Genomic DNA, 25,782 nt, shown 5'->3' with positions numbered 1-25,782 from the left:
ATATATTTATGCCATTATCGAGGACACAATAAATCGACATTGACGTGTTATCAGACGAACAAATTTTAGTGTTGGATTTTCACGCGAAATTGCGCAGATATCCTTGTAATTGTTTGGATGAAATGCCCACTCACAGAGACAGACAGGTATTACCTCTCCATCAGGCACTCATAACATGGACTACGAAAAGAAACACAGTTTCACGCTAGAAGTTTCAATTGCGTTGGTAAAAGCAACAATTCTAATTACTGCACACCTTACTTGTTATATATTTTCCCTGTTTATAATGATCTGCTTCATTAGGGATACTCCAGTAGAAACAATTCCGTTTCGTTTCTTTGCGAACAATGTTGGGCTGAAACAAAAACCTGGACAGGTAACAAGACGCTTGTTTCAGAAACTTGGAGAACTTTCTGTTCTCCAGGGGTTAGGAAAAGTCACACAGCTTGGAAAGAAATTCTTCTCTGCAACGGCAGACAACAATTACTATGACAGAAATCATGAATCTGACTCGTATTTTGGAGGAACCTGGTTCGAATTCCGACCAGTTATCCCATAAAGTTATTAAGGAATTCTCTAGAGGCAGTAAGAAGTCGAAATAGGCCAAAAGGTACTTTCTCTCACGTTTATAAGTTTAACATTTATACATTCATCAAAGACACTAATATCTAAGTTCTGTGAAACTGGACATGAGTAAATTGCCACTGGAGATTACAATTTTCTAATATTTTGAAATAAAAATGCCAACATGCCCACTATTGTACGTTCAACGTTAATTAATACACACTCTTGTAACTTCGTCACAAGCGAAATAATAATGAATAGTGATAATTAACGAATATCCGTAATTTAAGCTGCTGAAATCGTAGGGCGACATGACGGAAATACATAAAAAATAGCGACTTACTAATGGTTTTGATACCCAGGTGATTCCATGGCGTCGGATCTTGTTAAAGAAGTTTGTAACTACCCAGTTTCTGGAGAAATGTGCTTTTATGAAACCTAAAGATTCACAGTCGTGTTCACAAGAGCTGGCCACCAGTCCTAGTTCGGAGGCAGTTTAAACTATTCCAGTTCATACCACCATATTTATTTGAAATTCTACTTTTACGAGCCTCTCGATGCCTTATTCTTCAAAACTGCTTCATCTGTTTAGAATTTCCAACTGTAATATTTATATTTATATTTACATTTATTTCTACATGCGTTTCCCACCCTCTTACATCCCTTAATTTGGTCACTTTAATATATTTTATGAATGTAACATATTACGAAGCTGCTAATAATGTTCCATTTCCATTCTCCTATCACGACCTAGTTCATAATTAGTTAACTGGACAAATAACTCCGAGTCTTTCGTGGAACCCAAAGTTTCTTACTGTGTTCACAAGAGTCCGCCACCAGTTCCTATCCTGATCCAGGGGTTTTGCCACCCACGGGGCTGGGTCACTTCCGTGAACTACACCCCTAGGTACACACATAACAAATGCCCCCACTTATAGTTCCAACCGGGATATTTTATTTAAACACTGGGGCTATATCACCCAGGAACTTCCCAGAATACTTATTTCGTTGGGGACTAGCTCTCAGCAACTGTTTCTGCAGGGGCTCTGCCCCACGGGCCACATCTGCCCTTCCTTAGCAACCAGGCATGGACACCCATGTGTTTTCACTATCACGGTTGCAAAAAAGGTCATTGGTGGAAAACACTTCCGCAACAATGGCCTTGGATCACTTTAGTGACCTACGTGATGTGGTGTGAAGAACACAACTTGGTTGTCAGTGTAGGATTACCTCCCTCGCACAGGTGTTTCGAGTGGCCTCTTCCCTTCAGGCTTTCCAATCAAAAATTTGTATGCATTTCTCATCCGTCGCTCTCGGGTCTTCTTCTAAATAAATCTACATGTTATATAAACTGTCAAACCCCCCAAAATTCTTCACTGTATCGGCAAGTAGTTCTGCTTTGTTAGTATTTTGTTCGGCGTGTCCCGACGTTAAACGGCTTTCGTGCAACTTGTTATGTACTTCCGGGTGCCCGGCGTCTGATTTATCACCAGATTCAGAGCAATCCGACAGCACCACTCCGACACTTGGCAGTTAGACCTACGTTCGTGAAGACCTCACTTGGTCGCGTAATTTGAATGAGACAAGTGGCGGGTGAGGGGAAAATTTGTAACCATAGGCCAGACAGTCTCGCCAGAAATATGTGCTTGAAAACTATTAAGTAAATGTCATTTATTCACACTAGTTCAACATAATTTATAGGCGCATCAAAAATATAGAAGTGACTTTAAAAATGCATGATCATAATTCATTTTAAGCAGATAAATAAGCTAATTAGGTCTATTGATTTTTGTGCTCATATGTTTAATTTATTTATATTTCGATGAAATACTTATTTCTCGAATACGAGTATTTCAGTGTAAAAATAATATACATTTAAAGAATTGTAATAAAATTATCAAAGAAATTAACAAAACCTGAAAACGTGTTGATTCCACAAGTGAATAGTTATGAATAGTTATGACTAGTTGTAGATTAAATTAAAACAGTGAACACATATATTAGGGACTCTAAAATAATAATTTACGCCATCACTCAATTTATTTCATCCTAAAATATTTTGTCATTAAAATAATTCCTTAAATCTTCGCACGAGAAAGCGAAACAATGGAAAGGTTTAATATTAATAATGTACGAATTTAAGGGCATATTTTGCCTACAAGCAGCGTCAGCTCTGTTCCTCCGGGCGGTAGATCCCAATTTGAGCCTCGACTATCCCTAATGCAGTTAGAATATTTCTGACGATGCTGAGACGAGATAATACGTGAAACTGATCTTCCGGACCTTGTCCATCGTTTAAAGCTACTTGTGGCTAATTTAGTTATTATGAGTACATTAAAGTTCATAGAAAGGGAAGGGGGGGGGGGTATTTTGGCTGCGGTTGGAACTTCGTCGAAGAGTTTCAGTACAAAAGTACGAATAATCTGCACGTCTCAGGTTACCAGGGAGCGCATGAAGGATTAATGGTTATACCTTCCCGACTGATGAGTGAAGTGGGTCAGTCTACACATCCTTTGTAGCTGTAGGCATACCCCATCTTGAAGCCATTCAATTCGAGAGGTCTATGTATCGATCCTTCCTCCTGGAGCTGTTGGTTCAAGTATTGTACATGGGTGAATACATTTGTTTGCTGTTTACCGTATTCTCGTTACTAAATACAGGGCTGTATAGTAGCATCCTGGTGCGTTCACTTTAAGAGCTCTGTTCGGTCACACAGCCATGTCAGTCGAATCACACTTCTTACACTTACTATGTTTGCGGAAATTGATCACTGTCATTATTCACTCTTTCGATTAGAATATAATCTTCATAAGGCTCGTTATAGTTTCATGTAGTACATGTCATTGCAAAACCATGCAAAGTTTTGTAATTAATGTTTATATTCTATCAGTGTCGGTTAGCGTCTTATTTTTGTGGAAGGGAGCTTTTAATACGACATGTAAAATAACATTTTCAAATTATAATACTTTTTAATATAATCAAACGTAAGTATGAAGAATTTCAGCATCAGTGTAACTGACGATACTATTAAAAATTTCAAATTCGTTTATAGGATACATTAATATACGTCATAATGAATTATGAAGTGTATCAAAACACTTCCTTTTGATTGACTGAAATATGTTAAATGCCTGTTTACCTTACCGGCTGAATGTTAGTCTCTTCCCGTTGTTTAAACACCATCCACTTAAAACAAGAAGGGTCTTCATAATTAAGACTGCCCCGTCTGGCAAGCTTTCTTTCCAGAGCCCCTTTCCACGCCTCACCACTCCCCGCGACAACAACCTAACCCCTCGACCAGGGCACTTCTTTATTAACGACGCATTATAACGACAAGGCTGAAACTGGAAGCTCCTCCTATTTTGCATTCTGGGAAATTAGAAATTTTGAATTAGAAAAATATTCCGTGAAAGACTTATCATGTCATCTATTTATTATATTAGCGTGGAGGCACCGTCAACATATCCAAAACATGATAATATTTAAGTTAGTATTTTAAAAGGTCTAACTGGCGAGCCGCTTCTGCATTTAATAAAATAAGGTAAGATAAGACAACATGCCTGATATTTTTAAAATATTTAATACAATCGTGGTCAAAGTCCTTGTGGTGCTTTATGTACAATCTATTGTGGTATATATAAGCCTATCTGTATTTTGTCGTGTTGTCTACCGGCTGGACTTTGACTATATGAGCAACTGTCAGTTTTACAGAGTATGTAGTCCATAGAAGGAGTTTCTATCATACCACCTTTGCTATTTTTATAATAATAAATCACTCAAAAAATATTTGGCGAACATCCCGCGGGAACACGACATCAGGGAACTATAGAAAAGCGCCATTCTAGGAACATCATTAGAAAGACGCTGATTATATACAATGCCTCACGCGGAATGTGTTTAATGCATGTAACACGTGTTAGAAAACAAAATGTATTTCGGAAATAACTGCTGCATTATGTACCTGAGGGGAAAGGTTTGTATTAGGTACATAGAAGTAAGTACCCTGTAAAATGGTGAATAGATACAACAATAATAAGCAAAAGTAATCCCAATAGTTATATGAGCGACAGGAACTGTCTCCAGGTCGCTCAGGAAATATTTGGCCAACATCCCGGGCAAACACGACGTCAGGGAACTGCAGAAGACCGCCATTTGGGGAATTTCATACATCATCCGAAAGACGCTTTCATAAAATAAAATTATATAATACATGTGGCACTTGCTAAAAATAATATGTATCCCGGAAATAGCTGCTGCCCTATGTACCTCAGGGGCAAGGTTTGTCTCGGGTACATAGAAGTAAATACCCTATAAAATGGTGAATAGATGGAATAATAATAATAATAATAATTTCGGATAGTAACACAACGCATATGGTACGCGAAGTACCAAGTCCCGAAATTTTCTGTTAGGGCGTCAGGAGCAATATAACGAAACGAGTAATCGAAAAAGCGTGGATTGGTTACCGCCACGACACCCCCACAGCCACATGAGAGGAGACTGAGCACAGATTGACACTAGAGTAGAAAAGTGCTTGAACGAATTCACCGAGTGCGCAGTAATTCAGACGAACAAGGGGTGGCAATCGGCATGCAGACGCTGCATTTTTCTGTGAAAAACTGAATGATAATCATTACTCTGGTGCGGCCTTTCCGTATTACTCTAACTGAAATTAAAGAGGGTAATAAATTTTACTGTAAAAATCATTGGGGAATATCACTCAGGCCAGCTTCATACAAAAATATTATCCAACATTCCTCTCCCGCTGTTAATTCTGTATGTAGTATTAGTTACTGGATATTATAAGCATGGATTATTATGTAACAGATCAAATATTCTGCAGCCGAAAGGTACCGGAAAATAAAATTTAAGTAAAGTGAAGCGATGCGTCAATTTTAGAAAGATCATACTTCAGTGAGAAAAGAAGTATTTTATAACATTCATGTTGAATTTGTACAACCATGAAACTAGTTAGGCGAATTAAAATATATTAAAATGAATTATAGATAAAGTCCTAAATCAAAGAGACGATTTATCACCATTGTTGCTGAGCTTCGCTTTAAAATACGCCATAAAGAAAGACCAGGGAAATTACGAGTCGCAATTTATCGGCTGATCAGTCCGTTAGCCTGTAAATCATCCGACCAGCTTGTTATCCTGTCCGTTGCTTGAACTGTTTGTTAGTCCGTAAGTCAGGCGATCGATATGTTCGTTTGTTAGCCAGCCGACCGGTCTATTTGCTTCTGAGTTATTCAGCCTTCTGCAGACACAAAAGCAGTGCGAGCAGATGGAGATGTTTCCGATAGCCGCCTCTCCCCGCCTCCTCTCGCTCGGCGCTCATGTTTTTGTGTTCTACTTGCCGTCGAAAAACATGGCGCTCGGAAAACAATTGCCGCCTAGACGTTTCATTTGAGGCCTCTGAAACTTCCAACTTGCAATGAGAATGATATGTAGCGTTCGCACCATTGAAATGAGCTATGTGGTAGATGGAATACAAGATTAATGTACACCACATTGTAAAATACTCCTGTATTTCTGTATTTCTATACGTAGTTAATGTGTTTGCTGAATCAACAATGCTGCTGATTTAAACTCTAAAAGACCCTGGTTCGAGTCTTGGTCTAGACATCTATTATACTCGTTCAAGCTTTTCGTGGATGTTATCTCAACTAAATATCTTGTAATAGTTCTATAATTCATGATGTTAAAGAATATTGTAGAGAAATCATACCTATCTCCGGATTATATAAAAGAAAAGTAATTTTATTACATAAGTTGTACTGCAAAAATGATGATACTGCAAACGATAGTTGAATTGTAGATTCAAATGGGTTCTGGAAGCATTATTGTGGCTGAGCAGAATTTAAGAGATTAAAATAGAGTAACTTAATTTACTGTTAAATGTTTTGCCTTCCTGTAATATGTAGTCCTGTCGTTGAGTAGTGTGAATCTGGCCTCTATTGGCTACATAAAAACATCGACGGTTTATATATAAAGGTACAAAGCGACAAATAAAACCTATTCAGAATTACTGATAGAGATCAGTTATTCATAGAAGTTGCAACGGAACAGCTGGTAAGGAAAGCAACAAAGCTTTATCAACAGCACTACAAAAGTTACCATTAAATTAATTTCAAAACTATAAATAAATGTTTGTTTTATTTTTTCCTTCGTCTCTCATGATTATTTATCAAAAGTGTATACATTTGATAAATCATAATTGCTATAAATCTTGATAATCTTGCCCATCTTCATTTAATTACCCTGCCCATTATATAATTAACGAAATTTCTGTGTTACATCACACATTAACATTTGAAATATTTAATTGGTAATGGTGATTTTATGTGCCAGCTTCTTAACAGTCAGTAACACTGCTGAGTTTCGTACGGTTCTCACTGTAAACAGGGATTATTTTCTTAAATAACTTTAACCAGCTGATCTTTGAAATGATAAGGTATTTTCTTTGCTTACGGATTAAATTTTTAAATATTATTTAGACGAGCCTTGACTCAAAGGGTTTTAGACGCTTTTTAAATTGTTGAGTGGTAGACTGATCTGCATGATTCATTAATTGAAAATGATGTGGAAGGACGCGATATTAGCGTATTTTAATTTACAATCACCATGTTTGCGTTCACAGATTGAAAAATACCACATAAAATCTCAGCCGTTGAAGCTGTTCTTCGAGAATCTTACCTTAGACTTTATTAATACGCTGGTTTTTGTTTAAAGGCATCCTTTCCTTTAGTATATTCCTTCGGTAAAATTTGATACGAATTATTCAAAATTCATAGATAGTTTGCTTTACTCTTGAGGGATGTCGTAACACGTTTTATTCAACGATTTTACCAAACACTATACAAATACAGAAAAGAAGAATCAATACATCTAAACGACATAGCTGGTACATAACACAGAATTTCGCCATAAGAATCAGCGTAAAAGCTTAAAATATTCGGTAATCTCTTTATGCTGTGACAGTGGAAATCCTTGGTGCTGCATTACCACATATGTACCTACTTAGGCGTCCAGTATTTAAGCACGCGTTGTGAAGCGCAAAGAGGAGCCTACCATCACGACCGCTCAAGACAAACACCAAAGGACTGCGGTCGGTTGAAATTCAAGTGATCTCGAAAATGCTTCCGATGGCAGTGACAGAGAGGCCCGGAACTAAACGTGAAGTTGATCCTGCGTGCACCACGACGTGAAGATTTAACGGTATCGTTGAGATAAATCTATAGCCTTCGTATTTTCTGGTATTAGGTGGAGAATTGTAAGCTAAGCTACTAGAAGTTTGTAATACATGCTAACCAAAGAAAATGACTGAATCCGACGAGCTCTTGTGAAAACGGTAATGAACATTCGGGTTGCATAAACAGCGGGAAATTCTTTGACTTGCTGAGCGACTATCAGCTAACATTAAACCAGCAATCCGACCGAGGAGGACTGATGATCAGGAGGCCACCTAGGCGACTACAAGATGTCATAACCCACAATATGACAATCCAAACACCTAAATAACAGTAACTGACAGGGAAAACAACAGACTACCTACAAATCTATACGAGGGAAGCATTGAGAATGGCTTTATAAAGTCGAAACGCATGTCAATTCTGAAAAGTCCATAGTAAAACTGTTGATGATTCATTTATCAAGTAAAAGAAATGTACAGCAAATGTCATTGTTAAAAACTTAATCAACAGCAGAGATGTTACACTGCACAGTCATAAAATTCTATGTTAGTAAACGTAATGATCAGAACAGATATTGAACTGCGTTATAAATTCATATGCTGGAAGCAACAGGTATTCTATACTGTACGAAGGCGTATACTGTTAGCAAGTATGTCCAAGACTGGAGAATCACACTGCACTGTCGTAAAATCTACTTTCGAAGAAGCTGGCAAACTGTAAAAATGCATCGACATAAATTATTTCTTTCCCTTTTTCTTTCCACAAAGCATCTCCTACATCGAATAAGGCTTTAAGTGAAACTTCTGATCTGTAATGAAAGTCATGTTTTCGTGCCCTTTGGATTTGAAACCTGACGTTTCTTCATTCATTTAACAACATTTTCTTAACTGCATACTTTATAGCTCGTTGAATGATTAATGGTGAATCGGGGTAACACGCCAAAGAACGAATTTGTAGTCTGTTTAAAGGCACTGGAGAGATGAAGAGGAAATTTAAATTTCATCTTCAAGTAATGTAGATGACAGAGTTGACATATGTGACATGTAATTATCCCCTTGAAAACTTTCGTGCAGATTATCAATACGAATTTAAATTTAAATCCGTTAAGTATTTTGGTTCAGACACCTATAATATGACTATTCCATTACGAATTCAGTCTATAAACTTCGCATATAAAACAAAACGTAGGACGACAAAAGGGTGTTGTTCTATATTGTGTCTCAGGAAGAGGGTAAATTTAACAAGAGAAACTCAACACGGCGTGAGGGAAATTTCTTCACGTTACGTTTAGTCTCTCGCGCGATCACAGAAGAGGAACTAATCTGCATATCTGTCCCAGAGCAGTCGGATACGCCAGAGTTTCTCACCCTTTCCCATGTGGCGGTTCAGTAAAATTCAATTCGAAATCCAGCGGTACCGGCAATGAAAACTTGAGTGTGTACAACTTATTATGTATTATGCTAACACAAGCTAATTAAGAACTGTCGATCTCAGCCCGAAATTCGTAAAAAAGAATTTCCAGTCCAATGTTGAACAGGTTTCAACAATTTCGACTTCTTAAAACTTAAAAGAGTTACTACAAATGGTTGTCGGCAGTATTCGGGTGCAGTGACGCAAGACCGCTTTTATCATACATTAGGGAAAAAAGGCATTAGAGTGAAATATAGGACTGAGTGAAGTTTAAATTCAAACACTCTTAGAAATTCATTATGTGTCACAAGTCAAAACATACGGAGCTCGAAGGTTAAGTAACGTGTGCGTACCAAATGACACAGATCCTCACGAAGTTAATTTTACGTGTCCTTTGTGTGATTACTTCGTCTTTCGTCATAATCTCCCTATTCTCGTAACTGGACTGAAACTGGACATTTTGTGGCAATTCCCTTTTGGGTGATGTGATGCTTTGGCCAGTCTCCTTGATGACATATAGGAAGTCTCAGCCGTCTCCACCTTCAAGACGAAGATCTTACCCACCGAATGTCAGATTCATTGGGAGATAACCCTGTGTTTGGGCGGATTGTTTGTTTTAACGTTTCGATCTCTGCTATCTTGCAAGTAACATCTTTCTGAATAGCTTCATTGAAATTTTTAAAACACGAAACACTTAAAAATTTCTGCTTCTTATTCCTCATCGCTAAGGTAAGCTGTTCAGTTCACAGTTTGCTGGCCTGCCACCAGCGAACAAAACAGCGCACTGTAGTGCCTATGTTTCAGAACAGTATAGATTCAATTACTTAATTACCTATACAAAACTGGGCTAAATAGGGTAATTTCATAACAAAATTTCCCTTTGAAGTAGCAACCTGCGTCACATCCGGTGGAAGGCACAGAATGGAACACAGAATGGTCCAAAAGTAATGATTCATAACCTTATAGTGCCGATTTGTAACCTCTCAATGTCAGATATTCTTATTTCAAGGCTTATTCACTAACGCCTGTTCCGGCCTCAAACATCCCTTCGCCACCTTTTCTCGGTTCTTCGAACTTCTCTGTCAAATAGTTGATATTTTCATGCAGTTTCAGTATATTATCGGCAATCACTTGTTGTAGGCTACGTACTGAAAGCATTTCAGCTACAGCATTATTCTTGAATCCTATTATTCACTGATAACAGCAACTCGGTATAATCATTTTTCATCACACTGGATCTCGCACTGGCCTCTCTTATTAAATAGTGAACTGTTGAATCATTGCAAGAGGATCAGGAACTACGTAAACCATTATATTGAAAAACCAACCTGAAGATGATCTCTTATGCTGAAATACGTTGGAACTGCAAATAGTAACATCACACATTTCATTGTCGTAACAATCCTAGATAACATCTGTATTTTTCGAAATATGACGTTGTGCAATATCGTGAGTATCCACGTTACTTTATTGTTGTTACATGCAAATATTTTACTGGGCCTTTTGTTAGCAAACTTATGAATGACAGTTACACAACGATACTGTAACCAAACAGAATGTATGAAATTGATCCTGGAATAACGGTATACAGCAAAACATGAAAAACATTATTTGGAAAGATGTTTCGCCAAAAACGTTATTTGCCCTCAGTGTAGGCGTTTGACATTATGGTTTAACAAATCATTGCAGATTTGAAATTTGCTTGCAGACATCTTACTTGAAATATAATGACCACACCGCAGTGACTGCATCTTCTTAAATTTAGTAGTATCATTTCCTGTACACAAGACGTAGAAGTTATGTTTTCTGCCATGACTCTGTAGTCTGCACTAGGCTGTGGCATTTTGCTGACAAGAGACGAAATGGTTTGTCGACATAGACAACAATCCAAAGCCTAGTCCATTTTCACAGGACACAAGATTTGAAGGTCAGGCCATAATAATTAAAGCGGGAAGAACGAATACTGAAAATCCAACCAACAAACCGAAAACCGGCCTTCAGTGGGTCAAATGTGTTTTCCTCTCTCTCGCTCTAGCTGAAACATTACGGCACGGTGTAATGGAACAAACTTCCGTATTCAGTGTGATCTGCAACGGGCATTGTTTCCTAGATGCATAACAACGATGACAAAGTGGGGTATAAGGAGGTGACGCTAGCAAACTGCCAAGACGGGGGCAAACTCATTAGCAACACGAATTTTAAATTTTTAACACACAGATGCGCATGCGCATTTAGACGTCCTGTGATATTTCTGCAATAATCCTGCCATTTCGAAACTGTGCCGGGAGTGATACAGTTGTCGAGAGTCGCCATTCATACAACTTCCGCTCTTATCTCGCGGCGCAAAACAATGACATCGCGCTGACGTCAGCGCCGGAAGCAACGTCATATACAAGTTGGGTGTGACAGTTGAACAATCGAGAGGAGATAAGAGATGATCTGCAGACGAGGAGCGTTTCCTATTAGCTATGCTGTGTCTGCTAGTGGGAGACTCGAGGATCGTGCCCAGGTCGTACCTAAAAACGGCACCCAGCAAAAGGGACCGGGTTCGAATATCGGCCGAGTTCCAGCTTTCCTAATTGGGCCTTTGTCTGTTTCCCTAGTCTCTATCTGAGAATATAGGAAGAACAGTCCTACTTCGTATTCTGGGGGGTGGGGGTGGGGGTCCCTGGATTCAAATCCTGGCACAGGTATCGGTTATCCTGAAATGTACTGTGGTTTCCTCAGTTCTTCGATGCAAGTACCGGAGTAGTATTTCACGTTAGGCGATGACTGCGTCTTCCACATGCTTTACAACTTATAATTCCTCAATAAAGCTCCCATTCATCGTTGTATGGCCCGACGTTTCGACACAGTAATCCAATAAACCACAGAAACAAAACATCGAACAGACCACAATAACCTTTCTCAAAATCTTTAACTGATCATCATAAATGAGTATACGTACATACCATTTGTCTCTACAGAGCAATCCAGGGATAGTGCCTTCAGCCTGGTTCTTAGGGCAACGAGGTTGAAGATGGCCGTCTTCTTGAATGTTTCACAAAGCAGTCAAGCATATACTGGTTTCAAAGGTGCTTGCTGCTTCCACTATTAAGGTGATGATCATGGAGACCCCAAGATCCTTAAAAGCATTCGGTCAATATCTACTAGACTACATGATACAACATTCCAGAAGACAGACATACTCATATATAAATGGGCAAAGTATTTGATTAAGTCTGATACTGGACGGGGCTTCCTTCATAGAAAGTTCTAGAACGATTAAAATTAAAAATATGAAGACAGTGGTTCCTAGAATTATTTTATTTATTTTTCTGTTAACTGTTTAATATGTATTAATATAAGTTTTAAAGCCAATTGCACAGGGCGAGACTACTGAATTATTAAGTACTGTAATAAGGTACAGATTTCGGCATGATCGCTGGCTGCTCCACGATAACTACTGTGGGCATGAACCCAATAAAACTTCCGAAATTCCCATTAACTAGTCGGTACCTTTACTGAGACTAAAACTTGATACTGCTTATTCTAACTTGTTCACCACGATAAAATACCTTAGTTCCCATAAGAATATGATAATTGATTTTAAACTTTTGAACATTCTCTCTTGGTGAAGACTTTTTCCATTTATACTTTGTAGCCCCGAGAGATGAAGTTTTTACATTGTATTACACGTTACTATGACAACCGAACTATCAAGAGGTTAATGAAAGGCTAGTGAAAAAACAGGAACAGGTATGCAGGTTTGGGCCAACTTTACAACACAACGCTCACGACTACATGCCGTCAACATGGGATTGTCCGGCAATGTTCCCTTGACGCCAGCACATCAAATTTCTTTACAGGAACCAAAGTATCACAGCGTGTAACTTTCCTGCTGGATGATGAATAATTTATAGAAAGTATCACAGACTGATTGGTTGAATAACTGGAAGAATTAATAAAAGGCTTAATGAATGGAAGGGCGAATTACTTTCTGAATGACCAAGAGACTGGATGAAGGATGAATGATGATCCACGTCTTGTCTTCACAACACATGCAATCTTCCTAAAATTAATATTACCCTAATGTCGCCACACTGAATATAAAAATATTTCAATTTGTCAGTTTTCCACATCCGATATACATATTATGCTTAGGATGCCGTTCGTAATTTGACCACTATGTGTCGTTTGTGTAGCCAAGGTTTTAACATTTAAATAATTTGAACTGTTTACGTTAGGGATTATCTTTTAGTAAGTAATGTTTTGAGAAGTAAATTAACTATAATGCTACACTGGATTTACGACGGTAAGCGCCTTTTCCGAATCAAAAAATACAGGCATTTAAGTAACACTGAAGATTGTCCTGAGAGGACATTAAAGCTTTCGGTTTTTAATCACATACACCGTTTGTAAAGGTGGTTGGTTTATGTAACATTGAATTAAAGCTGTTGCTGAGAAAACAGGGCTACTTAAATCAAGTTTATCGAGTCATGACGGTGTAGCAGTTATAAGTAGAAACAATGGTTTCTTGTATTAGATTTTGAATTGTTCAATGTGCTTACATTTCTTGCAGCCAATGTTGCTGGGGTAACAACCCACCAAACACGAACATGTTTGCAGTTCGTATGCTGCGTGTTTAAATACACCAAGAATAAAACAGAACAAAGTGGTTCATAACTTTCTGCGCAGACAGTACTGAACGTTACTTGGTGTTTGGACTGTCCCTCATTCCCCAGCGCCGTGCAGTTCAGTAATAGCTCCCTAGAGGGCTCGAGGCTCTCAAATCTAGTTACAGCCCTCCCACCCCCGAAACTGATGTGCTGGGATGGAACTCTACAGGGGCAATTAGAAGTCATCACACGAAAGTACGGGAACAAGCACACAGATTTGTGACACCAGAAATCTCAATAAAAGTGCTGCTTCTTCAACATCACAGATTTCGCCGTCTGGCATTTTCCGATTCGGAATTTATTCCGGATCACTGAACCATTTCGGTGTTTGACATTAGTCCTCACATTATTTGTTCTGCTTGTCTATCTCCATGCTTCGCGCGAGATTATCTTGCCGAGAAGCAATGACATTTCTGACCTGAATTTATTTCCCTTTTGAGATAATTAGTGGAAAAAAAAGGTTTTCCACCATCTCTCTATAATTTCAACTGAATTCATCATTTTCATCAACAGAAATTTTTATTCGCGTTAGTTATCATAGAATCATACTGACATAAGAAGACACCTTGATATAAGAAGAGGCATTAAAAGGGTTAGCCGATGCCGTGATAAATCATCTATCGAAGCCATTTTGACAGAAGCACGGTTAACATACGAACGTTGTGAACAACTCCATTTTAACTGCACAGCCGACTAATTTATACGAGAACACTGAAGGGCTCTAAAGATAGTGCGTCACGTTTACCACGCACAGGATTAAGAAACACTATCAACGTTCTATTGAAGCATTTACTAGCAACAACAAAGGGAAAGGTATCCGTCAGGCACTTCAACTGAGAATCGAACTCGGTATCTGCAAGAAACTTGTTATTTATTATTCCTGGATATATTTACATCAAATGAAGTCTGCTCGCGACGAGCTATATATAGTTTTTTCATTGCAAAGCTGTTCTTATTCTTAGATATGTAGACAGTGGAAATGAATTTCGATTCTTATCGACTAAGACAATCGAGACAGTGGCAGCTGCTTCCTTCTCTTCTCTTATTTTCGTTACTACAGAATGTTCTCATGTAACAGTTTCACCTTTCGATTCTTTCTTAATTAACGCGTTATCTTCTCTGCTTTATACCTTTTTGTCGTTCACGGAATAGTCAGTTCAAAACTGCTTTTTTAGATTCAAACATAAGCGTATAGACAGTTTGCTAAATCTAAAAATTGTCTTGCAAATTTTGATGCAAGACCGAATTATCACATCTCATTTTAATCTTTAAGGTTCTCATAGGTTAAATACGGAAAGTAATAGGTTAAAATATATGCTGTCCCTACAGTGCACACATTTTACACACATAGCGTGGAAAAATTTACCTCAGCGTTTAATATTTCCGCTTTGTACACGATGTTTGTAGGCCTAACACAGAACTAAATCCTATGTGACACGTCACCCAACCACGTTCAGAGCTCTACTCTTATTCTGCCTAAACATGTGCAAACATAAAGGCTAGTAAGGTCACAGATTTTGTTAACTGTGACACGAAATGCACTTCACCGATGACTGAGTTTCTTCCAGTTGCATTTCGTGGTTCAGTGCTTCATAACCAATCGCATGGGGCCGTGGTTATGCAGGATCGATATTTCACCACTAGGAAGTTTAGCAGTGTCACCAACTGTGACGACGAAATCCTGATAGGTACTATCCACTTACAAGCCAAGTGAAGTACAGTGGCTAATGGTTATCTGGTTTCTAGTCGAATCAACTGTACAAGTTATTTAAGGCTGTCAACAAAGGCAAACTAACAGAATCTAAAATACTGACAAAGACATTTTCTCCATACTAAACTCAATGAATCAGAATCCAGAATCTCTTTTATGAAACTGAGTCTGGCGTTAAACAGGAGATGCTTTAACCCATTGAAATGCTTATAAAACAAATTATAATATGTTCCCTTCCTACGACATATAAAGACTGAATTTGGTTTTTTTTTTTTTTTTCAGATTTGAGTGGCAAAGCCGCTGGGATTTCGCAGTCACGAGAACTAAGTCGTGGTAAGTAAATTAAGATTAGTGTATTAAATTAGTCGTTTTAGTGGAAGATTTTCCAGATACTTTATTTATGATGCTGTATATAAGAACTGTATGTTGACGTAAGCATACGAGGTGCGATCGGAAAGTTTCAAAACTGTGTCAATAGCGGGCGAACCGAATGTAGTACGAGCTTCTGCCGCTAGGGGGTGCGGCCTACATTCATAGTGAATCAGTGTGCCAGCCGGCATCATCGAATTAGCATTTGTTTATTAGTTACGGGCGTTTTGGTAGTGCATTACACCGACCCTCCTGCGATTTCGGAATGGCGGATTTTCATGAACAAATCAAATTTTGCCAAAGACTCGCCAAAACGGCTACGGAAATCTATGAAATGCTAAAGCAAACATTTGGGGAGTCCGCAATGGGTCGTGCACAAACTTTTGTGTCGCATTCACGTTTTAAAAATGGCCGAACCTCTGTCGATGATGACGAGCGTTCTGGACGACCATCTTCGAGCACAACGCCCGAAAATGTTACGAAGATTCGGCAGGCCATTCACGAAGATCGACGTAGTACCATCAACGACTTGTGCGACATTGTTGGGATAGGCTATGGGACCTGTCAGCTGATTCTAAAGGAAGAACTCCACATGCGACGCATCATGACAACGCGCCAGCGCACACCGCCCTCAAAGTTCGCTAGTTTTTGGCCTCAAACACCATGGCCGTCATCCCGCACCCTCCTTATTCGCCGGATTTAGCTCCGTGTGACTTCTTCCCAAAGATGAAAATTCAGCTAAAGGAAAGGAGATTTGAGACGATAGAAGAGATTCAGGCAGAATCGCAGATGGTGCTTGACAGGCTGACAAAGAAAGATTTCCAGGGATGCTTCCAGGCTTGGCAACGGCGCTGGGATCGTTGTGTTCACTCCCAGGGGAACTACTTGGAGGGTGATGGATGAATTTAATACCTGAGATAAGTGTACGGGTTTTTATACGCGCAGTCTGGAAACCTTTCGATCGCACCTCGTATCTAGAGCATTCGTGTATTTAAAGAAGAGTTTCAGCTGTGCGTCACCGCCATGATATAAAAGTGTATGAAAGGCGTGTGTGTTACTGTCCACGTATTTCAGGCCCTGGAATTTTAGACACTGTATGGTCAGTTTCGTGCTGTGCGGTCGTTGACTATGGTGCGCACTGGATAGGGCGCTGGTGGGCTCCAGACACGGTCAGTATGTGATGAAGAATATAAGCTTTTTTTGCAGAGAATCAAATACAGGGCGTGAAGCCCTTTGCCATTAATTTTACCGACCGAGTTATGAATAAAACATCTGGCGTGTTTTTATTTGCCGGGCTGTTCTAAGTATGAAGTTATAACATCGCTGGAACATGGGATGACATCGCACTGAACAGTTCGTCGTTAATTTTAAAGAGTAAACAACAAAGTGTTTATATTAACGTGTAGAATGTAATACTTTAGAAACTTAAAAATGTGTCACACGACAACTGTTAAAGACTATTTTAATGGCAGACTAGTTAAAATAACATTACGCTACAATACAGCACGGCAGGGGTATGTACGACATAGCTCTCTACCGTGTTCGGATCGAATTACTCTTGTACTCATGTCATTTAGGCCTATGCGTTGTTATGCGGGAGGTCTGATTAACATAACACATCATGGTGAGCATTTAACAGCAGGTGGTGCGACCTCTTGTGGAGCAACGAATGGTAATGTTACATGCAGTGACACATACATTTGAGCTAGAGTAAACTGAAACTTAAAATGAAAATTATATGTCAGAACGGATGTTAAATTTCTTATTTTCGCAATGGTATCCTTCGTCTGCTTAATCCATTGAAAACCTAACAATTTTAACGAAATATTTTAATTTTCACTGGCTCAAATTATGACTGTAATTCTGACAACCACCATACAGATCATATCTGGGCAGTGACTAAAATTAGCCAGAATCAACCACAACAAACATTTTTCTAACAAATATCTGTCGACTAGATAACGAGTCTGTCGTATTCCGGAGTCCAGCTTTCGATCCTCGGCCCGAAAACTATCTTTCCCAACTAACGTTAATCGTGGTTTTCCTCAGTCCATTCAAAAATGCCTTAAGAAAGACAACGGCCGAATCTTTCCGCGTTCTTTCCATTTCATCCTTTACAACTTTTCTACTATTCGACGCTATATAAACGTTGTTGAAAGAGCGTAGTTAAACAAATCACTACTCAATTGACAATCAAAAATGCTTGTATAAGTTTCTTTAAGTGAGCAGAGACAGACACGTTCGGTTTAAGCTATCGCTCAGTGACAGTGAAAACCTCCAGGCTTTAGTCAGGAACATAAAATGCAACGTCAGAAATCTTTTATTTCCTCCCACTCCCCCATTACCCTGTCTCTGTCTGTCCTTTGATCTACCCTTTCAGGATTCTGAATCGCAATCTTACGGTCTCTCCGAACAGATATTCATTTGAGGTCGGAGGATTAAACATAAAATTTCCGTACGACGAAAAGCTGGAAGCCAGCTGACAAGCTGTAACAGGTGGAATACGCGTCGGAGATTATTCTACTTATCATCTAATAAGTTTACAGGATGCACAAATGGCCGATTCTCACCTCATTAATACATTATAACAGGAAAATAACAGGCTTGAGAAAGCATGTTCAAAATTGGAGTACACATATTTTATAAATGCGTTATTTTGATTTGAAAGCTCAATACGTGTGGGTATAGATCTTGGTCATGTACTTTAAGTTAAGAATATTACGTGTTTAAAACAAATAATTGAAAACATTTATACTCAGCAAGAGTGAGTGCAATTTTACAATTACATATGAAGGGACTTCGTGACTGGCAGAGGTAATCTAATATACTAGGGCTAAGAGGTGCATAAAGTTTAGAATAAGGGATATAAGGGTCTCGTGTTAAGATAAAGGTTAATACAGAATGTATGATTTGAGGTTTTCACAGCGGTGAGTATGAAGATTTCTGTCTTCTGGGTTGTTGTGCCGCGTACTATGGTAGATGTTTACCAACGTTTCAGAGGTCATACTGCGTCCGTCATCAGGGCGATTCATGTTGGTAAACATCTACCATAGTACAGGGCGCAACAACCCATAAGACAGAAATCTTCGTACAGAATGTTGGTGAGGAAACCTAGTCGTTAACCACTTGAAAAATCCAGAATAAAATGGGAGGTGGAACTAGCTGTAAGTTGTATGTAATAGGAGGCTTTCATTTCAGCGGTGTTAAACCTTCAAATTCTACTCTATTGTTAGTTAATCCCAGACGACGTCCGATGTCGTTAAAGCAAGGAAAATGTAGACATTTCAGTTCTTTCTCTAAATCCAGCAAAACGCAAGGCATTACATTCAGTAAACTCTCGCTGTTTCATCTGAAGAGCCTCTATGTGGATAGAACTGAGTAGCTCCATCTTGCAGTCAGGTTAGAAATAAAAGACAAGCGAGCCTGGCCACACAAGATGGCTGCTGCAATGTTGACAAAAGGATCAAGGGCTTCCCGACCGTAGCTCCTGTATGAATTATGGAAATGTGAAGTAATCCAAACTGCAGACGTGCCGAGAAAAGACGGTCGTCCACTGTCTTGCCAGAGTGGCACGCAAAAATCACGTGACTGTCAAGAGGTCCTCAACTTCGCCAAAAGAATCTTACAATTCGATCATCAAGACATTGGCTTTGTTTCTGCATGACACTTTGTGTGATAAGAGAAGATTATTTAAAATTTAAGACTGACTTGTTCTTTTGTACTTAAGATTACCAGCAATGCTTTATTTGCCTTTGTAATTAGTATATACTCTGTTCTTCGTCTCTCATACTGTGGTCCATTCCTACGAGTATTGTCGTCGTGGTTTCTCTGTGTCAGGAGCAAACAGAAAATTATGGGGGAGAGGCGAGAGACACTTTATTTCTGGGAGGATCCATGCTTTAACCGCTTCTTGAGATAAGAAAACATTAGAGTGATGATAAACAGGTTTCGAAGTCTCGGTGCCTGGACTTGAACGATCTGAGTGCCGCGGGTGAGACTGAGCTAATTAAAGAAGACGGGAGATGTTAATGAGCAAGCAGGAGTTAATTAACAAGGGGGAAGGGGTGGTTTACCTTTAAGAGATACTTTCAAGAGAAAGAGAGCAGAGATATCTCCTTCAAGTTTATTAAAATATTTGTACTACTACCAGCACTTACAGAAGTCTTTCGTGGCGGTTGTCATCATTCAGAATTCGGTGACAATTGTAAACTGTAAATAAGAGTTGGGGCGAATCTAAGTTCTGGGAATCAAAATTTTTCAAAAGGATAGTTCAAGATGTTGCTACTTGCGCAGTTGAGTTAACCATTTGAAGCCGAATGAATGAGAAAGAGGAGTTTAGTAGTAAGAGACACTACATCTAACCTGGAAAAAGAGAGAAATTTACGGTAATGAAGGTTCCCAGACATTTCCATACTCGTAATAAATCAGTCCGTACCTCAACTCAAATTAAACTTCAAATTCAACACAACGCTTTGCCATTTCAAAGGACAATGTAATGCTATTTACGGAAATAATCCTTGTTTACAGGAAGAATCATACGAAACCCATAAATACGTACAAAATGAAGAGTTGCTGTTTGTTGAAGCAGGTGGTACATACCGTATAGGCACCACAGGCTTTAAATGGCTGAAAGGTATTTATTCAGATATAAACGATTCTTGACAGAACCAATACTGGGTTAAAATAAATATAAATTGTCGCCGTGCCTAAGCACAACATAATGGCGTACATGGGAAATGGAGTTGAACTCCACACATTCTTAACCTCGGCACACGATGGGGCGATCGGCTGTCTTCTCATTTTTGTCGAAATCTGGCTGCACAACCCATAATCAGTTACTTTACTATCTCAGTTGTCTGGGCTCAAAATCGAAAGTAGATGTACTACAGCGAATAATTTTATTGTCGAAAGCTAGACGAAAACATACAGAATGATTTAAGAGGGCACTGCCATGCTTCATGGGTTCAGTGATTTTAAGTAAAAGTGTCCCCTTAATATGGGCCCATGTTTTATTATTAAGTAACGTTTCATTTTAGTTTCGAATCGAGGTTACTGTGAAATTCTTTTATTACGACTACTTATTGTTATTTTTAAATTACCTCTACTCCGTAAATTTTATGAAACGAACCCATGTTACCGAGACAGTCTTTACTCGAAATAACTGATTAATGCAGCAACGAAATTTGGCTGAATTCTCCTAGATCACGTGCATACGTAACATAGCACAAACACATTAATTACCTTACGTTATACTCCCAGATTTTTATTAAATATGCACCATACAGACCAAATATTCACATAAAAATTGTAGATCTTACTGAAATGCACACCTATGTCGAGCCGTTGTTAATATATTTGATAACTCTGGAATTAAGTTTCATGTAAAATAGGTGTTTGTAAGATTTTAGGATCTCAAAGCGGCGAGTGCAAAGGTAACTGTTGTTTGGGTTGTTACGCCGTGCAGTCTGTTAGACGACAGATCGCCCTGATGATGAAGGCAGCAAAAACCTCTATACTGCGTGTAAACTAATGGACCACACTGCTCAATAACTCAGAGATAGTCATATTCTTAGGTGTCTACAGTCGGCCGACGCGCGCCAAAATGAAATTACCCTGGCATCTTTTAGAGAAAGTCTGTAATACCACAGACTCATGAGTGGTCTAGAAAGGCAAAATGAACTAACAGAAATTAACTCGGAAAATTAATACTAATCAGCAAATAAAACAAAAGAAGATGAAGATTAAAGAAGTTTGTATGAGACTGAGTCAGGTAAGTGTCTCATTATTTTGGACGGTAACGTTGGCAGCACCGAGCCCTCACATGTTCCGGGTTTCGCGACGACTGAACCGTATGAACCATAAGACGGGTTCGTTGTCGACGAAACCTGCATGATGTGGGGGTAAAACAACAGTCATCATGCAGAGGGACATCAGGGCCGTAGGCAGCCGTAAGGACTTGGACATTGGACAGGCTTCGAGTAACGTACTTCTTGTTGGCATCGTCTCAGCAATGTTGTTCAAAGCTCTTGCAAAAAATGGTCTCTAACTCGAAGATTCATTATCGTGTTGACAATAGGCCGTCACTTGAGTCTAATTCCGAGTCAGATGGCTCAGATTCACTACCTCGCTCCTTATTATTGAATATAAATCTTAATACTTCCCTCCATCTATGTCTTTGTCTTAAAATATAGACCTATTTCTGTCTTTCACATTTTTAAACTAGAGTGTATTGACGTTTTACTGATTTCCCCATACTGGTTATATGTTTCGCCCATCACATCATCCTTTAATTTAATTTAACAAATTATATATTAAATTTTGTCCGTCTAATCACAATAATTCTTATTAAATATTAAAAATTACAATAATTAACATTTAAAATATTTAAAATATTAAATGATGTTCTTTATCGAAATATTCGATTTACATTAGACCATCATTTTTCTAATGTAAATCGAATATTTCGATAAAGAACATCATTTAATATTTTAAATATTTTAAATGTTAATTATTGTAATATTTTAATATTTAATAAGAATTATTGTGATTAGACGGACAAAATTTAATATATACTTATTATATCACAATATGACGCAACTTTACCATCTTATTAACAAATTATATTTGGTGAAAATAACAAATTATTAAGATTATCATGTAATACTCTTCCACTTAATATTACTTTGTCTCTCTTAGCTCCAAACTTTCGCTTCAACACCTTGTACCGAGATATGATCAACCCGATATCACACGTGTATAAAACAACAGATAAAGTTATAGATTTTTATGCTTTATATACGCTTGTGGGATTTTATAGGCGACAGGAAGATGTATTACTGAAGACAAAGAGAAGACACTTTGTTCATTTTCCAGCACTATCTTCCTCACAGACTGAAGCAAAATCTTGGAGGCCAAACTGACATCGATGTGGAAACAGCAGAGAAAGCGCTGCTGACAGAGTACATTGAACGTCTGTAGACTTTGTAGTAAGAAACCCCGTTCCACAGTACAAGTGTATCACAGCCTCCACGGGAGCAACGTACGAAAATAACTTACGAATCATACACAGATAGTTTTCGTAACGAAAATTTCGCAATTCACAGAAAAATATAAGCTTTGTAGACTTACTTTCTAACCTTCCACCTCTCCGTAATTTTCTTCGAGAGGGGATGTTGTCTCAGTTTAAACCCAAACTTGCCGGCTTTCAACAACGTATTCGCAGATAACATCCATATCTGGAGGTCGTCTCCCAGCCTCAACTTAAGGACGCGCGATGATATGGTGACAAGGGATAAACTTTACTTGCAAATTACTGTATTAACTGCGGACATGGAGTCCATTAACAGAGACTCAAGCACACAGAAACACATAAATGGCGTATCCATGAGAAGTAGACATTACGTAGACACGTAAACATAAAATAAAATTGCCTAAGTAATGTAGCCTCAGACGCTTGTATGTGAATCAGCCAGTCCTGATGGATAATTCAGACCGTTTGAGCTCCGCGGTCACGTGTTCGAATTCCATTTCGGGTAAGGATATTTGTTAATTTTTCTTAAGCTGCTCCAGGCGTTTCAAGTGACAGAATCCTCATGGATGGATAAATTATATAAAAGAACAGCACGACTTATCTCAGGATTAATTGAGTAGGAAGAAGCCAAGTGACAATCCGCAAATAGAAGAGAAAAACGGGAGGAAGACACCGTGAACAAAGAGACTGCAAGGAAGAGGGTAGAGGATGAGTAAAACAAGGACGAAAAAAGAATACCAGAACAAAAAAGAAAATAAGAAGAAGGAAATTAAAATAACAAGGAAGAGACAAATAAGCAAAAGTAGAACAAGAACAATGCAAAAGAAACTAACAAGAATAAGAACAACAAGAACGGCGCGTAGGAGGGGGAAGGAAGAGAAATTGTTCTACTGGTGATGACGAAGTTTAAGTGATACAGGAAGACGGTAAATCACACCTGAACGCCTCAGTGACACGTTGAACATTAAAGTATCCAGTCTCAGCAAGTGAGGGAGAACAGAGCATGTCGGGCGGGTGACCTAGCGCACAGGGGTTTCGTACATCACGGCTTACGTTTCTGACATGGACCCCTTGTTCACAGGGCCGGTCTTAACCCAACTAAACACTACAACCGCGGGTTTAAATACTACGAGGGGCATGAATGTGTGTGTTCGCAAATTTCGTTACCCTAAATTAAATGAAAAGTCAGCGTCAAGCCGCCATAGCTAAACCATGGCATCACTGGCAAAACACAGTCAAAGACTGCAAGGGCAAGTGTTAAATACACTTATCACTGTGCTTTCAAGCGTTAAATTAATGTCTCTCGGATTTTCCGTTGAATTTCAACGGCCATTTTACTAGTCTTGCGGGTAAACGTTGAACCTTCAGCGAGTTTAATGGAGACTGAAGCATTTTCTCACTATGTTTCTGACTGAATCTCAGCACTAACTGCTCTGTGCCACACTGCAGTCCCATATTCCCCAATTGATAAGGCAGAGACCCATAATCCTCTGCGTCCGTTACCTTCATCCTATTCCTAACGGACGAGTAGCGTAATTGCAAGGATGAAGGGTCACTTAGTTACATCGACAAAAATGAAGCAAAACAACAGACAAAGAACGGCAATGCATGCGTGTTTTTAAGACTTACCTATCGGCTGTCTGCGGACTGCCTATTTCGATATGATGACATCCATCCCAGAAACCTAGAATTATAAACAAATATTACTGAACAGCAGACACAAAACAAACTGGCACTTAAAGTGTTCTTTCTCTACAGCGTAAAAACAAAATACACATACTGTAACAACATAAATTACAACCGTTCAAAAACTACGTGAAAATATTTTGGAAAGCGGCCATTTGGGAGGTGGGAAATATTATAATGTTATGATGGGTCATTAGGAAATTGGTTTAAGGGAGGAAGGTGGCTAGAACTGACTCAATGTCTTGTCTAGTGGCGGGCCTTGGAACTAGCGGTGTTGAACCTTACATGTCTACACAAAATAAACTTATGTGCACTCGCGTATGTATAACATGTACACTTATAGAGCCCGAATGTTGGACACATTCAATACCGAAACCTGCCACAGAGATCTCCCTCCTGCAAACAGTTGAAAATCTGCACCACAACAAAGCAAAATATCTTTATGAATTACTGTGAGGAAGAATTCATACCGAAGCAACGAGCATCAAACAATAGGCAACAAAAGACAGTCGATATGTGTTATGATATCGCCCGTACGTTAACACCTAAACAAAACAAAACAAAAAATTGCTGAGTGAGATTTCTGGGTTTCACGGCGGCAATAGTAAAGATGGCTGGCTTCTTGGTTATTGTTCCGTGTAGTTTGGTAGAAGTTTACCGACGTTTCAGATGTATTTGGTGCCTCCATCATCGTATAAATTTCTAGTTTATGAAAATGTCGGCAAATGAAATGATCATTGCATACCGCACATTCTATAATTTGCAAGAACTTCACATTTCGTTGCTCTTCAATAGTCTTATTGCTATCTGCTGTGACGTGTTTTAAACAATATGACTCGCGGGATGACGCAATAAATAAGCCACTACAAATAACCCTCTCCGCAGCGATAGAATGTATCGCTCGGCGATATCGCACAAAAGTTGCTTTTGACACGAATCGTCTGTCACCGAGCGATAATTTAAAAAGCGATTTCGCTATCATTCCAATGTGAAAGCTTCACATTGTAATGCATGCTATTTCTATAAGGAACATGTGACGCCTGTCTGCTGTTGCTTGTCAGTAGTTGCTTCGGTGTAAGCGCCGCGTAACTTGACAAGTTAACGCGTATGCTGAGAACAGTAGAAGACTACACGGTTTACGAATTTCTACTTCCAGCG

The 25,782-nt window shown here is 38.8% G+C and overlaps 1 long non-coding RNA gene across 1 annotated transcript in view; it reads right to left on the bottom strand.

The window, feature by feature from the left end:
* The window catches only part of LOC110832452 (uncharacterized), a 191,723-nt gene that overhangs the window by 69,198 nt on the left and 96,743 nt on the right, over nt 1-25,782 (bottom strand). Inside the window, exon 2 of the long non-coding RNA XR_015535885.1 lies at nt 24,568-24,622. This is a non-coding gene — a long non-coding RNA (uncharacterized LOC110832452). The remainder of the gene's footprint in view (nt 1-24,567; nt 24,623-25,782) is intronic.

Source organism: Zootermopsis nevadensis, unplaced genomic scaffold (assembly GCF_977971745.1).
Source record: "Zootermopsis nevadensis isolate Lab colony 2312 unplaced genomic scaffold, Znev_1.0 Znev_ptg000020l, whole genome shotgun sequence".
Lineage (NCBI taxonomy): Eukaryota > Metazoa > Arthropoda > Insecta > Blattodea > Termopsidae > Zootermopsis > Zootermopsis nevadensis.
Note: the sequence above shows the minus strand (reverse complement) of the source record. Positions and strands in the feature narration are given on the sequence as shown.